Genomic DNA, 16,112 nt, shown 5'->3' on the forward strand with positions numbered 1-16,112 from the left:
CATGCCAATTTTGTAGTTGTGGGTATGAGTAGTAAAGAATGAAGAAGAATTTGGGTAAAACTCAAAATTTTAACAATGATTATGTTCAGATGATTAGACTGTGGATTTCAAAATATTTTCTTCTTGGGCTGGATGCTCAGGTGGTAGAACATTTGCCTAGCAAGTGCAAAGCCCTGAGTTCAAACCCCAGTAGCATCAAAAACCTTGTTTTTCTTTATATTCTTACTTATTTCAAACATTTAATAATTTATATATATTAGTATTAATTTAATAAAACATTTGTTTTAGAAACATAAAGAAGATAGTATTTCTTTCAATTACTATTCCATCTAAAATAATCCATCTTTCCCCTCTCTCTCTCTCTCCCACTGTCACACACACACATACACACACACACAACCATACAGACTTTTTCTTTGTTGGTGGTACTGGGGCATGAACTCAGGGCTTCATGCTTCAGGCTCTTACCATTTGAGCCTCTCTGCTAGCACTCTTGATAATATAAGTCCAGAAAAAATATATACTCAGCTCAATTATATAATTTGGGGAAAAGTTTCTAGATCAATCAAGTAAAAATATGAAAAAATGTTTTGGTGTAAATATGCCCTAAGTATCACTTTTCTAAGAAAATATGTGGCAGACTCCAAACTTGGATAGTATAGTTCTGCATGATGGGAGCATGTCAAAAATTGTATTATGGAACATACACTAAAAATTATTTTTTTTTATCTCAAATTCAAATTTAATTGGGCCCCCTGTATTTTATTTTACTATTTTTTGAACTCCCTGTATTTTATCTGATAAATCTTTTTTTAAACTGCTATTAGTAAATTAATGCTGGCTTCCTCTACCCTTTTGTCTAATCTGATCTATATATACCTCATGCCAGGAATTTCTTTCAAGCATGGCCAGCCTCGGCTAGGCTATACAGCAAGGCCTTGTCTCAACTGCCCTCCTCTGCCCACCCTCCCACCAAAAAATAAAAAGTATACATATCAAATATATGAGTCTTGGTGAGTTTGAACATAAGTGTACACCCTTGAAACAGTCATCATAAATATATACATAAATATAGTTACTAGTAACTCAATATTCTTCCACAAAATAAAACAAAATGCTCAAGGATTCAAACCTCATAATTTTGGCTTATCCTCCAGCCCCAAGTCCTTGTTCTATCATACATAGAAACACAAAAAAAAGACTATATATTCAGGAATATTTCCTCCGTTTCTGTTATACCTCTGCTTCTCACCATCATAATGACCCACTATCTCCATTCTTGTGGTCTATAATATTTTTTAAGAAAGTATACCTAAAACATCACACTACGGAAGTAAAGTAAAATAGTTTGAATCAGAGTAACATATCCCGTTCTTCTTGTCTCCCATGTCTGAGCTGTTTCTCCAATTGTTATATGCATAATGAGCCATGGTCCTTTCTTTGCTTTGTTGTTCTTAGGCAAATGCTCTAGTGTCAGTTGTTATATTTACAAAGAACATTTTTGCAGTTAAATCAGCTTTGAGCTGATTCCACCACTCCATTTCTGCTTGCTTCTTTACTTAGTATTTTCATTGTTTATTTATTTTGCTGTTTTGAATTTGTTTTGTTCTATTTGTTTTGTTTTCAGCTGAGGGCTCAACCTACTTAGGTATCAGAGCTTGTGTCTCACAACTTATTCCTGCTTTCAAAACTATTTATCTATCATATTTCTTTTTAAATTAGTCAAGAGATATTTGCCATTTGGGCTTCTATCCCAACTCTTTCTCAATTTCATCTCCCTATGACATCATCTCTTTTTAGACAATATAGTCATTTGATTTTTTAAAACTTATCTTTTAGAAAATGGTGGTAAAGTTAAGAATTTGTCAAATTTCTCTGTTTGGAATCCAATTATATAGGTATGGTGAGGCCTCAGATTCATCTACTGGGATTTAAAGTCCTTATACTTGTGGAATTGGAGATAGGCATGAGAAAGAAATGTGTAGGTACATAAAGGGCTCAGGAACTGATAGCAACCTGGGTTCAAACCAGTTACAGAAAGAAGAGACTCTGTGGTTAGAAGCACATGACTAAGCTCAGACTACAATGGTGGATGCCAGAATGGTACACCCAAGTCCAAATAGGACATGTACCACTTCAGTGTTGATAAGTCCCATGTCAAGACCAGAGCATGACAAATATGAAGAACATCTCCCACGACTCTGAGGCTTTACTAAACTGCTCAAGGTCACAAATAACAACCATATATCAATATATTATCTTGGAGAAAATCAGAGTAGGATTAAGAAATCAAGAAAAATATCATATAAAAATGGATATTTATATGAACAGAAACATTAAGACAAGCCCTGATGGGAAATCAAACTTTGGCTTCAAGAAACTAATCCCACTCAGTTAAAGAGTGAAACCTTAAAAAAATTAAATGAAAAGACAGGCATTTGAGTCATACAACATATTACCTAGTGCCAAGGAGCATCAGGAGAAAGATGATGCCTTTGGTAAAAGAAAGAAAACATCTTTCTTTGCATATCTGAGTGTAGTGAGTACATGCTGATCATACAGCATCTCATAACATAGGTAAATGAAGAATAGAGGAAGATATCCACAACTGAATCTCAAGGTACATTTTCTCCTGTATCTGCCATTTCTAGTCAAATTTATGAGATATCTTCCAGTTAGCTTTGGGGCACCAAAGGATAACAATAGATACACATAGAAGTTAATATCCTAAAAGCAGTTTCCCTTTGGGGAATTAATCCAAACCATTTAATCTTGAATTCAGAAGAAATAAACAAAAAGAAGGATTGAAGGTTCTAATAAAGTAAGTATCCAAAATATGACTTAAAAGGAAATAATCAAGATAATTTTGACCTATGCCTGGTTTTAAATTTTTCATAATTTATATAAATATTAAAATACTTATATGAATAATATTGATCATAAACTGCTTTCTTAATAAATTCACAAATTTTGAAATACCATTTAATGAAACACTAAGCCTTAAATAGGATTTTTGTAAAAGAGGAGAAATTTATTTTGTCTCATAGTTTCAGAGGGCTCAGTGCTAGGACTCTTGGTTGCATGTGCAGAAAACAAGATGGTGGTAGGAGTGCATGGCAGAGGTTCTCACCTCATACCAGACTGGAAATAGAGACAGGAATAGGACTAGAGACAGCCCCTAAGGACCTGCTCCCTGTGACCTACTTTCTTCAGCTAAGGTCTACCTCCTGAAGTTTCCAGAACATACCAAATAGTCTCAAAACATGAGACTGTGGGGAACATTTCATATTCAAATCATAACATTCTGCCCCTGGCCCCCAAGGCTCATGTCCGTCTCATAATTCAAAATGAATTTAGATCATCTCCAAGAGTCCCCACAGTCTTAACAGTTCCAACATTGTTCAAAAGTCTAAGTCCAGAATCTGTTATGAGACGCAAAGGAGTCTCTTAGCTGTGAACTGTTGTAAAATCAAAAAGAAAGTTAGATACTTTGAAGATACAATGGCACAGAGTAAATCTTCCCATTTCCAAGGCTAAACAGGGTAAACATAAATCCTGTGGCTTCATGTCCAGCATTTACAATCCTGGTGGTGTTATGGTGTGAGCTCCATGTGTCTTGGACAGTCCATCCCTGTGGTCTTGACATTTACAGCCCACATATCTTCTCTCTGGGACTGATTCTGCTCATTGCTTATGGCTTTCCTCAATACTTCTTTCATCTTCCTAATATCTCCAACATCCTGGGGTCTCTACTTTGGTTGGGTTTCACCCTCATAGAGTCACATCACCATCTCAGGGGTCATTGCTAGGATTCTGACCCTGACATACACTGCTCACCCTCCCAGGCTTTTCTTTGCAATCCAGGTAGATTTTGTTGCCTCACAACACTTGCATTATTCATGCCTGCAAAATCAACATCATATGAACAATGCTAAGGTTTGCTGCCAGCTCAAACATGTAGCAGAGCCCTGGAGACCATGACCACATTGGCTTCTGAATACCTAGGTGGGAGAGCATGGTGAAATGAATCCTGGGACAGCAACTTCTTGAGCAACCCTGTGTGAACAGGGTGTCAGGAGACACTCTCTTCTCTATGTAAAGTCTTTCAAAGGAGTTACTCTTTCATACCCTTGAGGCTGGGGTGGGTCTGATCTGGCCAACCCTTAAATGCCCTCAAGGCATCTTACCTATTGTCTGAATGCAAAGTAGTTGGCTTCTTTTTAATGGTCCCTAATCTCCTCAGAAACCATGTCTTCCTTATCACCAACTTAAGATTTTTCTGACTAAACTCCAAGTGTTTGGAAGTCTTTCTGCTCTGCTTTTGCACTGGATACTCACTGTAAAACTTGCTAAAAGCATCCAGAAATATTTATGTCACAGCCTGAATGCCATGCTGTCTTGAAATTTCCTCCACCAAATTAATTAGTCCATCACCTTTAAAATCAGGTTCATTCAAAGTCTCAGGACACAGACAAAATGTAGATAGAATCATTTCCATAATGTAATGTGAGTGGCCTTTAGTCCCATTCTCAAGAGCCCCTGTTCCCATTTAAAACCTCATGATATAGTCCATTAATGTCTATATTTCTATCAGGATTCTGATCTTCAGAACTCTCACCAGAATTGTTCATCAAGCTCTGCTTATAGCTTTCTAGGTTTTCTCTAGCTCACTTCTCCAAAGTTTTCTAAATTCTTCACTCAAACTAGTTCCAAAAGCTTATCAACCACATGGTCAGGTTTAGTCACAGCAATGACCCCGCTACTCTGGTACTAATTTCTTCTATTAGTTACTTTTGCATAGCTGTGACCAAATACATAGCTGAAACAACTTAAAGCAGGAATGTTTTATTTTGATTCATAGTTTCAGGGGTTCAGTCCATGGTCACTTGGCTCCATGTACTTGGGCAGAACATCATGGTGGCAGGGGTATGCTGTGGAGGAGGTTCCCACCTCAAAGCTAGGATTTTTCATTAATGTTATTTGATTAATATCTATTCAAGAAAGAAATATAGAAAAGCATTGATCTAACACAATGCAGGAAATACCAAAACAAGATTTTCAAACTTGCAGCGACAAGCTCTAAAAACTTTGTATAGTTACATAATTCAATATAATTAGATTTTTATCTGTAGCATTAGCATAACCTGAATGATCCAAGAATATTTGCTGATAGTCTAATAGATACAAAATTGTGCCAACAGCTATTAAGAACTTGGAAATGATACAATTTGTTCAAACGCAGCCAAGTGGATTCCTTTGCCTGAACTTTGATGTTTATCTTTCCTTCCTCTCAATTATAGAACATAACCTGAGAACTGTGGTTTTATGTTTAGTGTCCTTTTCATTAGGTTTATCTTTATCTTTTCAAATAATTTTAAACTTAGAGAAAAGGTACAAGGATATAAACAGAACTTTATTTTCTTTATGCCATGTGTAATATGCAGTGATCATATTCAGTTATCACCATGTATGTGAGTGTACATTTTCTACACACAAAGGCATTATTTTAGCACACTAAAAACACAAAAATCTGGAAGCTAGTATTGATACATTGCTACCTTCCAATCTACATACCTCACTCAAGTTCCACCAGTTATCCCAGCCACATTCTTACAGCAAAGAAATCAAAGGTCACGTGTTGCAATCTGGAAGAGTTCTATAGTGTTTCTTAGACTTTCATGACCTGCACAATTTTGAAAACTATAGCCATTTATTTTAAATTATATTTCTCCATTTGAATCTGCATTTTTTAATGGAAACATCACAAAAATGATCTTATTGTGTTCTTTTTACACCCTTTCATGTAGAACAGAATTTCAATTTGTTCCATGACTGGTGATACTAATTTTGAGTACTTGACTAAGATGTCTGCCAGTTACTTAAAAATTGATAGTTATTTTGTAGGAGATGTTCTGGGTCTATAAAATATTCTATACTCTAGTCTTTCACTTAATAGATGTAGCACCCATTGTTACTGAGTAACTGAATCAATCATTGTTGTATGGTTGCCAAGAGGTGATTTTCCTAATTCCATCATTTTTTAACATTTTTTGATGAGCATCCTGCTATAAGGAAAAATATTTTCCCTATTTCTTTTTTCATTTATAAAAGCATAACTTTTTAATTCTTTGTTTTATTATTGAGTATACTATGGTATTATTATTTATTTTGATACTAAAATTGTTCCAAGTTTAAGCAATGGGAATCCCTTCATGCTGGCTTCTGAACTTTTTTGACATGTCCCTATAATTATTTGGGTAATTCTATATTTTCATGCTTCAGCAGTGAGTGATGGCACAAGCCTCTAATTCCAACTACACTGGAGGCAGAGACAACAGGATCAGGAATTTGAGCCCAGATTGGGCAAAGTTAGACATTATGTCAAAAACAAAACAAAAATAAGACCTAGTGACACAGCTGAAGAGGTAGAGTGCTTGAACCAGGCCCTGGGTTCAATTCCCAGTACTAAATAAAATTAAAAAGCACCAAACTTAGTTTGGACTTTCCCTAACTTGGCCTTAAGATCTGCCATTTCACACACAAAAAAATCCTGATACCTTTAGTGGAAAGTAATACTTAAAAACCAAGGCCTGAATGCTAGTGATCATTATTCTTGAGGTATTGCTCCTTCCAAGTCCTCTAAGTGAACAGAGATTAAAAATATTCATATCTACCTCTGTAACTATAACTATCTGTGTATATACATGTTTAAGGAAGGCATTGATGCCTTCCTTATCCTGCTTTAGCTGTCTTTGGATTGCCTCATATGGATATCTACCTCTCAGCCTCAGTTAATGCCTTTTGAAGTGAATTATGAAAGAAGGAAACAAGACAGCAAGGAAAGAAGGGAGAAGGAGAGGATTAATAAACTTTAAAGTCAAGATCATGCTACCATTTAGAAAGGCTTGTAGAGAAGATTTATTTTCCCTCAGCAGTATATAAGAGACTGCCTTCTGTCTAGACTCAATATCTAGTGTTAAAGAGCTATGACAAATGATTATGTAATGCATGAAAATAATATATCTTGAATATGAATGTAGATTTTCATAATTTCTATTGTTTTTTTATTCCTGATTTCTATTATGATTGCATATTTTTCCCAGCTTATTTATCATTTGTATTTTTAATGTTTTTTATTTACTGAAAATTAATGTCTTTGTAGATATTATTCTCTCTACTGAAATAAAGAAAATAGACAATAGCACAGTAATGTCAAGTATTTTATTTCTTACTTAAAAATGTGTTTATTCAACATGCTTGTATTTAAAAGTAATACTAGTAAAAAGTAGAAAAAACATTGACATAGGAGACAAAGACCATCAAGTACTAGAGTCATAGGCTAGAAGAAATCCTCTGTAGGGATCAAATGGAAGAGATTCAGATAAGAAAAATTCATTCATGCATTCACAGAAAGAAGAGGACAGAAGTGTGGATCATATGAAGGAAGTTTCCTAGGTGAGTGTGGAAATTCACTCCTCATTCATTTCCATTTCTTCAGTAAAACAGAGAATAAGGCTAGGTAAGAATATAGAAGAAATGTTCAGAAATAACAGAAGATCAAGAATAAATGTTAAGGGAGTATGAGTAAGAATAAAATGTTATTCATCTACTACATACATGTAGTAGGATTATTAAACAGCAGTAGGCACCACTTCAAGGACATGAATTTAGAGAGGGGAGAGTTGAGAGTATATATAACAGAGTGATTGTAAAAAAGGACCATACCATTTTAATTAGGTAACAAAGTAAGTGAGGAATTAATATGGGTGAAAGATCATGCAAAGTTTACAAGCTCAATGGATTGAAGATCCTAGTCAGATTCAAGAATCATTAAAATCAGGCCACTGCAGCCTTCACTTCATTGCCTTAAATAATCATATCTCTCAAAATATAGGTCTAAGTTCTATGTAATTTTCTTATAAACTTTTGAAAATATTACTCTATATTGCTCCATTTCATCCTGTTTTTTATTGTTTATTCATTTATTCATATGTGCATGCATTGTTTGGGCCATCTCTCCATCCTGTCCCCCCACCCCCTATTTCCTTCACTCCCATTGTGTCCAGGCAGAACCTGTTCTGCCTTCTTCTCCAGTTTTGTTGAAGAGAAGACATAAGCGATAATAAGAAAGACATAGCATTTTTTACTAGCTTGAGATAAAGATAGCTATACAGAGAGATTCTTAGCATTGCTTCCATGTACATGTGTATTACAACCCGAACTGATTCATCTCTACCTGACCTCTTCACTACTTCCCGGTCATCTTCCCATAGTGACCTCTGTCAGTTTAAGATTACCTTATTAGCTTCTATACAGTGGGCACATCAAACACTTTCAAGTTTTAGGTTTCCTTCCCTTTCCCTATTCCTCCTGTAGGATATTCTCACCTTAGAATGTGACCTGTGTCCAAAAATATTACTGAAATTTTTTTAGATCTATAATCCTCCTGTGAGGGAGAACATATGACTTTTGGCCTTCTGAGCCTGGCTAACTTCGCTTAAGATGATGTTCTCCAGTTCTATCCATTTACTTGCAAATGACAAAATTTCATTCTTCTTTGTGGCTGAGTAAAATTCCCCACATATCCTTAATCCATTTGTCAGTAGTGGAGCATCTTGGCTGGTTCCATAACTTGGCTATCATGAATATTGCTGCAATAAACATGGGTGTGTAGGTGCCTTTGGAATAACTTGACTCACATTCCTTTGGGTATTTCCCTAGGAGAGGTATTGCTAGATCAAATGGCAGATCTATGCTTAGTTTTTTCAGAAACCTCCATATTGTTTTCCAAAGTGGTTGTACTAGCTTACATTCCCATCAGCAGTGCATGAGGGTTCCTTTTCCCTGCATCCTAACCAACATTTGTTGTTGGTGGTGTTCTTGATGGTAGCTACTCTAATAGGAGTAAGGTGGAATCTTAATGTGGTTTTGATTTGCATTTCCTTTATGGCCAGAGGTGGTGAGCATTTTCTCATGTGTTTTTTGGCCATTTGGATTTCTTTCTTTGAAAAAGTTATGTTTAGTTCAGTTGCCCACTTCTTTATTGGTTTATTGAGTTTTGGGGAGTTTAGTTTTTTGAGCTCCCTGTATATTCTGGTTATCAGTCCTTTGTCTAATGTGTAGCCAACAAATATTTTCTCCCACTCTGTGGATGGTCTTTTCAGTTTAGAGACCATTTCTTTTGTTGTGCAGAAGCTTTTTAATTTCATGTAGTCCCATTTGTCCATCCTTTCTCTTAGTTGCTTAGATGCCAGGGTTCTATTGAGGAAGTCCTTGCCTATACCTATGTTTCCAGAGTATTCCCTGATCCTTTCTGTATAGTTTCAGAGTTTTGTGTCTGATATTAAGGTCCTCATTCCACTTCAAGTTGATCCTAGCACAGGGTGATAGACATGGGTCTAGTTTCATTTTTCTGCAGGCAGATAACCACTTTTCCCAGCAACATTTGTTGAAGAGGCTGTCTATTCTCCATCATATGTTTTTGGTGACTGTCAAATATAAAGTGGGCATAGCTGTGTGGATTCATATCCAGGTTCTTTATTCTGTTCCACTGGTCTTCATATCTCTTTTTGTGCCAGTGCCATGCTGCTTTTATTACTATGTCTGTGTAATATAGTTTGAAGTTGGGTATTGTGATACCTCCAGCATTGCTCTTTTTGCTGAGTATTGCCTTAGCTATTTACAGTCTCTTGTATTTCCAAATGAACTTTAAGGTAGATTTTTCAATCTCTGTGATGAATGTTATTAGGATTTTGTTGGGAATTGCATTTAACATGTAGATAGCTTTTGGTAGCATAGCCATTTTTACTGTGTTGATTCTACCCATCCATGAGCACAGGAGATCTTTCCACCTTCTGTAGTCTTCCTTGATCTCTTTCTTCAGAGGTTTGTAGTTCTCCTTCTAGAGGTCATTCATATCCTTTGTTAATCAAATACTTCTAGGTATTTGATTTTTTTGAGACTATTGTAAATGGAAATGTTTTCCTATATTCTTTCTTAATTTGTTCATTGTTGGTATATAGAAAGGCTACTGATTTTTGTAAGTTGATTTTGTTTGCTGCTATTTTGCTGAAGCTGTTTATGGTGTCTAGGAGTTTTTGGGTAGAGTTTTTTGGGTCTTTGAGGTATAGGATTATATTGTCTGCAAATAGGGATACTATGACATTTTCTTTACTTATTTGTTTTCTTTTTGTTACTATTTCTTGCCTTATTGCTCTGGCAAGTAATTCCAGAGCTATGTTGAATAAGAGTGGGGAGAGTGGGCACCCTTGTGTCATTCTTGATTTTAGGGGAAATAATTTCAGTGTTTTTCCATTAAGTGTGATGTTGGCTGTAGGTTTGTCATCTATAGCCTTTAAAATGATGATGTACATTCCTTCTATTCCTAGTTTTCTTAAAGCTTTTATCTTGAAGTTGTGTTGAATCTTATCAAAGGCTTTTTCTGCTTCTATTGAAATGATCAAGTGATTTTTGTCTTTGGTTCTATTAATGGGTTTTATTAAATTTATTAATTTGCATATGTTGAACCACTCTTGCATATGTGGGATGAAGCCAACTTGGTCATGGTGAATGATCTTTCTGATATGTTGTTGAATTGGGTTTGCCATTATTCTATTGAGGATTTTTGCATCAATGTTCGTTAAAGAGATTGGCTTACAGTTCTTTTTGGATATGTCTTTGTCTGGTTTTGGGATGAGTGTAATACTGTTTTAACTAAATGAGTTAAGCAGTGTTCCTTCCCTTTCTATTTCATGGAGAAATACTTAAAGGAGAGTTGGTATTATTTATTCTTAAAGGTCTGATACAATTCAGCAGGCAATCCATCAGGTCTTGAACTTTTCTTTTTTGGGAAGACTGTTTATTGCTGCTTCAATTTTATTTCATTTTATACATCTGTATAGGTGGTTAATATCCTCTTGGTTCAGTTTTTGATGGTTATAAGTACCTAGAAGTTTGTCCACTTCTTCAAGATTTTCAAATTTAATGGAATATCGGTTCTCAATGTAGTCTCTAATGATTTACTGGATTTACTTGGTATTTGTCTTTGTCTCCCATTTTGTGTTTCTGATTTTACTGATTTGGGTCTTTTCCCTCTCATTTTAGTCAGGTTTGCCAGGGGTTTGTCAATCTTGTTTATTTTTTCAAAGAAGCAGCTTTTTGTTTTGTTGATTCTTTGGCTATTTTGGTCTGCAATTCATTACTTTGGCCCTTATTTTTATTATTTCTCTCTTTCCGCTTGTTTTGGGTTTTGCTTGTTCTGGTTTTTCTAGGAGTTTGAGATGTAGCATTAGCTCATTGATTTGAGATCTTTCTATCCATTTAGTATATGCACTCATGGCTATAAACTTTTCTCTTAGGACTGCCTTTGCTGTGTCCCACAGGTCCCGCTAGGTTGTGTTTTCATTTTCATTAACTTCCAGGAACCTTTTAATTTCCTTTTTTATTTCATTTATGACCCCACTGATCATTGAGCAATGTGTTATTTAGCTTCCATTTATTTGTGTATTTTCTGCTTTGTTTTTTTTGTTTGTTTTTTTTTTTTGTAGTTGAGTTCTAGGCTTAATGCACTGTGATCAGATGGAATGCATGGGATTATTTCTATTTTCTTGTATTTGCTGAGGCTTGCTTTGTGCCCTAAGATATGATCAGTTTTAGAGAAAGGTCTATGGGCTGCTGAGAAGAATGTATATTGTGCAGAAGTTGAATGAAATATTCTGTAGACAATAGTTAGGTCCATTTGATCTATAGTGTGATTTAGTTTTAGAATTTCTGTATTGATTTTTTGTTTGGATGATCTATCTATTGGTAATAGAGGGGTATTAAAGTCTCCCACTACCACTGTGCTGGAATCTATATGTGCTTTTAAGTACTTCAGAGTATGTTGATAAAAGTGTGTTCACTTACATTGGGTGCATATAGGTCAATAATTGTTATTTCCTTTTGGTGTATTTTCCCTTTTATTAGTATGAAAAGTCCTTCTTTATCTTGTTTGATCAATGTACGTTTGAAGTCTACTTTGTCTGGTATAAGTATTGCTACTCCTGCCTATTTGGGGGGGTGCACTGTATTGGTAAATCTTCTTCCAGCCTTTCACCCTAAGCCAGTGTTTGTTTCTGTCAATGAGATGGTTCTCCTGCAAACAAAAGATTCTTGGATCTTCCTTTTTAATCCATTTTGCAAAAGATGTCTTTTAATGGGGAAGTTGAGTCCACTGACATTCAGTGTTAATATTGATAGGTATGTGGTGATTTCTGCCATTTAGTTGTTTTGTTGTTTAAGGACTTGATTGTGTGCAGCTGAATCAATGTGCCTCTCTGATTGCTTGAATTTTCTTCTCCTGTGTTTGATACTCTCAAAACCTCCTCTCAAGGTTTTGTTTGCTTTCATCTTCTATGTGCATAATTCCTTGGAGAATCTTTTGTAGCTGTGGCTGGTGGTCATAGATTGTTTTAGTTTCTGCTTTTCAAGGAAGATTTTTATTGCTCCATCTATTTTGAATGATAGTTTTGCTGGGTAGAATATCCTAGGGTTGAAGTTATTTTCATTCTGTGCCTCAAATACCTCACTCCATGCACTTCTTGCTTTTAAGATTTCCATTGAGAAATCTGCTGGGATTTTGATGGGTTTGCCTTTATATGTTTTTTTTCTTTTTTTTCCTGTAAGAGCCTTCAGTAGTCTTTCTCTAGTATCTGTGCTTGTTGTTTTAATGATAATATGCCATGGGGAGGTTCTATTTTGGTCAAGTCTGTTTGGTGTCCTGGAGGCTTCTTGTACCTCAATGAGCAAAATTTTCTCAAGATTTGGAAAGTTTTCTGTTATGTTTTTATTGAATATATCATAAATACCTTTTGCTTGCATCTCTTCTCCCTTTTCAATACTCATGATTCTCAGGTTTGGTCTTTTGATGGAGTCAGTGAGTTCTCGTATGTTCTTTTCACAGGTCTTGAGTTGTTTTACTAACAGTTCTTCAGTTTTTCCTTTAATTTCTATTTTATCTTTGAGTTCTGAGATTCTGTCTTCCACTTGTTCTGGTCTGCTGGAGTGGCCTCCCACTGTGTTTTTTGTTTGTGTTTGATTCTTTTTTCTGAGCTTTTCCATATCTTGGGTCACTTCCTTTTTAATATTTTTTATTTTGATCTTTAATTCATTGATCTCTCTATTTATAGTGTTCTCTCTTTCACATTGGTGTTTATTTAGGGCAGCTCTTAGTTAATTTATTTGTTTCTGTCTTCTCATGTTCTTTATTCTTGGTTTCTTGAAATTTCTTGAGTACATCTTGTACATTTTTGTTAACCAAGTCTAGTGTCTTCTCCATGAAATTCTAAGTGACTTCTTCTTTGAGGGTGTTTTCGTGTGTATTTATGGGTTCCTTGTTGTTTATCATTGTTTTGTTGGGGTCAGGAACTGGATATCCATTTTCTTCATTTCCCTCTGACTCCTGTATTAAATTATTTTTTTGAAGAGAGTGGTTTCCTTCCCTTCTTCTCCTCACTCCACTTGGTACTGTGCAACTATGTTCTTGATAGGCTAGTTGGTGGTTTTAGTCACCTGTTTTCTTACCCTTGATTTCATTTTTGTTTTGTGATTATATTGATTGTTAGCTAAGTTGGTGTGCTATTTCTGTCCCTGGTCTGGAGGTATAATTTAGCAATAACTAATTCACAGGTTCAATACCCAGCCAGTTGTTTATATATTATGTAGAAGACCCCTTGGTGTTAATATCTATAAGCAGTGGGTGTTGGGGGGGGTTAATGTTTGTTAGGTTAGCTATAGAAATCTGAGGAATTGGTTAAAGTGGAACTAAAAGTGGAGGTGGGAAATGGGGTGTGTGAGTGGGGGAAGCAGTGTGGGGGCTACTGGATTTTGTGGCCCTTATGTGTGTTTGGGTATATTTCTGTTGTTGTAGTGCACGGTGATTATGTCAGGGATTGCAGGGGATGAGGTTGTGTAAAGTTGATATAGTGGGTTGGCCAGCAGGTGGTGAGTGTGTAGGAGGGAGGGTATTCTGGTGACAGGTTGGTGGAGAATGGAAGGGGAAGGTGAGGGCAGGGGGAGAGAGTGTATGAGAAGGGGCAGAAAGACTCTTTGGGAAGGGGAGCAATGGATTTTAGCACAGGAGAAGGAGGGAAGGTGAAGGGGGTGAGAGTAGGCATGAGAAGATAGTGATGGTAAAGTTGCTAACACAGAAATAAAAAAATAGGAATAAAAATAAAAAACCCACAATAATATAACAAACAAACAAACAAACTACCACATTCAAGAAGGATAGAATTTCAGTCTTAACTTAACTTAAGTTTAAGTTCTGGAGTTAGTCCTCTGGCATTCAGTCCTGGTATTGGCATATAAGCAGAAGCTCTGATGTGGTCTCACCAGGTGACTGGCTTGTGAGTAGTGTTTTGTTCTTCTGTCTACCAGTTTAATTGAAATTGTGTGGTGTGGTAAGTTTGCCAGATCATGCAGGGTTGTCAGAGCTATTGTTTTCCCCAGCTCATAGATGTGTTATACTTCAGCTGCAGCTGTTTTATCAGCTTCTCCCCCAGTGTGGTGGGACAGTTCTGTTTTGAATGCTGCCCTCTGGTTCAGGAGAACAATCCACTACCTGCCCTACTTTAGAGGTGGCTTATTGCTGTGTTTGTTTACTAAGACTTCTGTGGTGGGAGTTTCTTTCTTTGCCCTGCCCCCTTTCTCACATGCAGGTTCAGTGCTCCACCCACCCCCTATATTGTCTGTGTTTGATTACAGTTTGCTGTTTGCTTTCCAGTTTTGTTTGTGGGGGGAATCAGTCTGCCCAGGGGCTTCTCTGGTTTATGTTCCCAGGTGTAGTTAGGGGATTCCCATGTGGTGTGTGGTGCTCACCTGTTTGTTCTGTCAACTGATGCACAGGCAGGTTTGGAGCAGGCAGCATTGGTGGCAGTGGCAATGGTGGTGGCAGCAGCAATAAATGGCACCAAATTTTCTCAGTGCAGTGCACTGTGGGAAGGCTTTCCTTGGGCTAGGGTTTCAGGATGTCAAAAGTTTGATACTGCTTGATGCTTTATTTCTGCTTGATGGAGGAAGGAGAAGAGAAGGCAAGAAAAAACATTGCCATGGGTCAGGAGGGTTTCCCAGTGGCTGGACCCACCTTACTGGCTGTGCCATGAATCTCAGCAGTTAGGTACAATTAAAGGCTGATTTGAGGGTCAGTCTTTGAATTTTTTCCTGCACCAAGTATAATGGCAGTTATTGTTTGGGCTAGAAGCAGTTAGATTTGCCCAACTGTGGCTCCAATGTCTCATGGAGGTTTTTGGAGTCACAGAGCTTAGGCTTTCTGCTTCTGTACCCTAGTCACCATCTTGGATCAACATCATCCTGTTTTAAAATGCTACTTTTTATGTTTGGCTTCACAATTTTTTCTTTTAATCATCAATATTCTTAAATTTTACTGAAATGTTTCATAGATGAGAACATTTTAAGACATTATTTTCTACTTTAAACCTTCATGTCCTCCAATCTACAACTTATACCTTTAATTCTTAGAAATTCTGGGCTATTATCACTTCAAATGTTGTTTTGTGTCATTATTTCCTTGAATAACTCCTATGAAATATGCTTTTCATCTTATTGGTGTCTCTACAACTATTTTAGGTAAAACTCCTGCCACTTTAAATAAGAAATCCTTGGATCTAGAATTTTAACTACTAAATAACACCAGTGTATTGTGTCTATCTACAAAGCCCTTTTGGTGTGACTATAGAATTATAGCTATAGTCCACTGTCAATGTCTGCTGTGTCCTTTGGGAAACAAAGCTTTGCTGGTTGAACTTTATGATTTAGTCCCAATGGCAGAAGAACAAAGCCTTGAAAAGCATACAGGACACATTCTACTAAAGTTCTAAAGAGACAAGATAGAGCCTATACAAAGCCTTATTGAATGAATAATTGATTAATTTACTATTTAACAATATTTATAATTATGTGCTTAACATGCTGTAGGCATCTTAGAGGCAGAAATTCATGGTTTCACTCTATCATTAAACAGGCAAATTAATATATTAATAAAATTGTGTTATGTAAGGTATCTTGTTAAGTAAATACATTTTAACTGTTCTTGCCACAAAAAAGTAACTATGTGA

The sequence above is a fragment of the Castor canadensis genome, chromosome 9, assembly GCF_047511655.1.
Source record: "Castor canadensis chromosome 9, mCasCan1.hap1v2, whole genome shotgun sequence".
Taxonomy (NCBI): domain Eukaryota; kingdom Metazoa; phylum Chordata; class Mammalia; order Rodentia; family Castoridae; genus Castor; species Castor canadensis.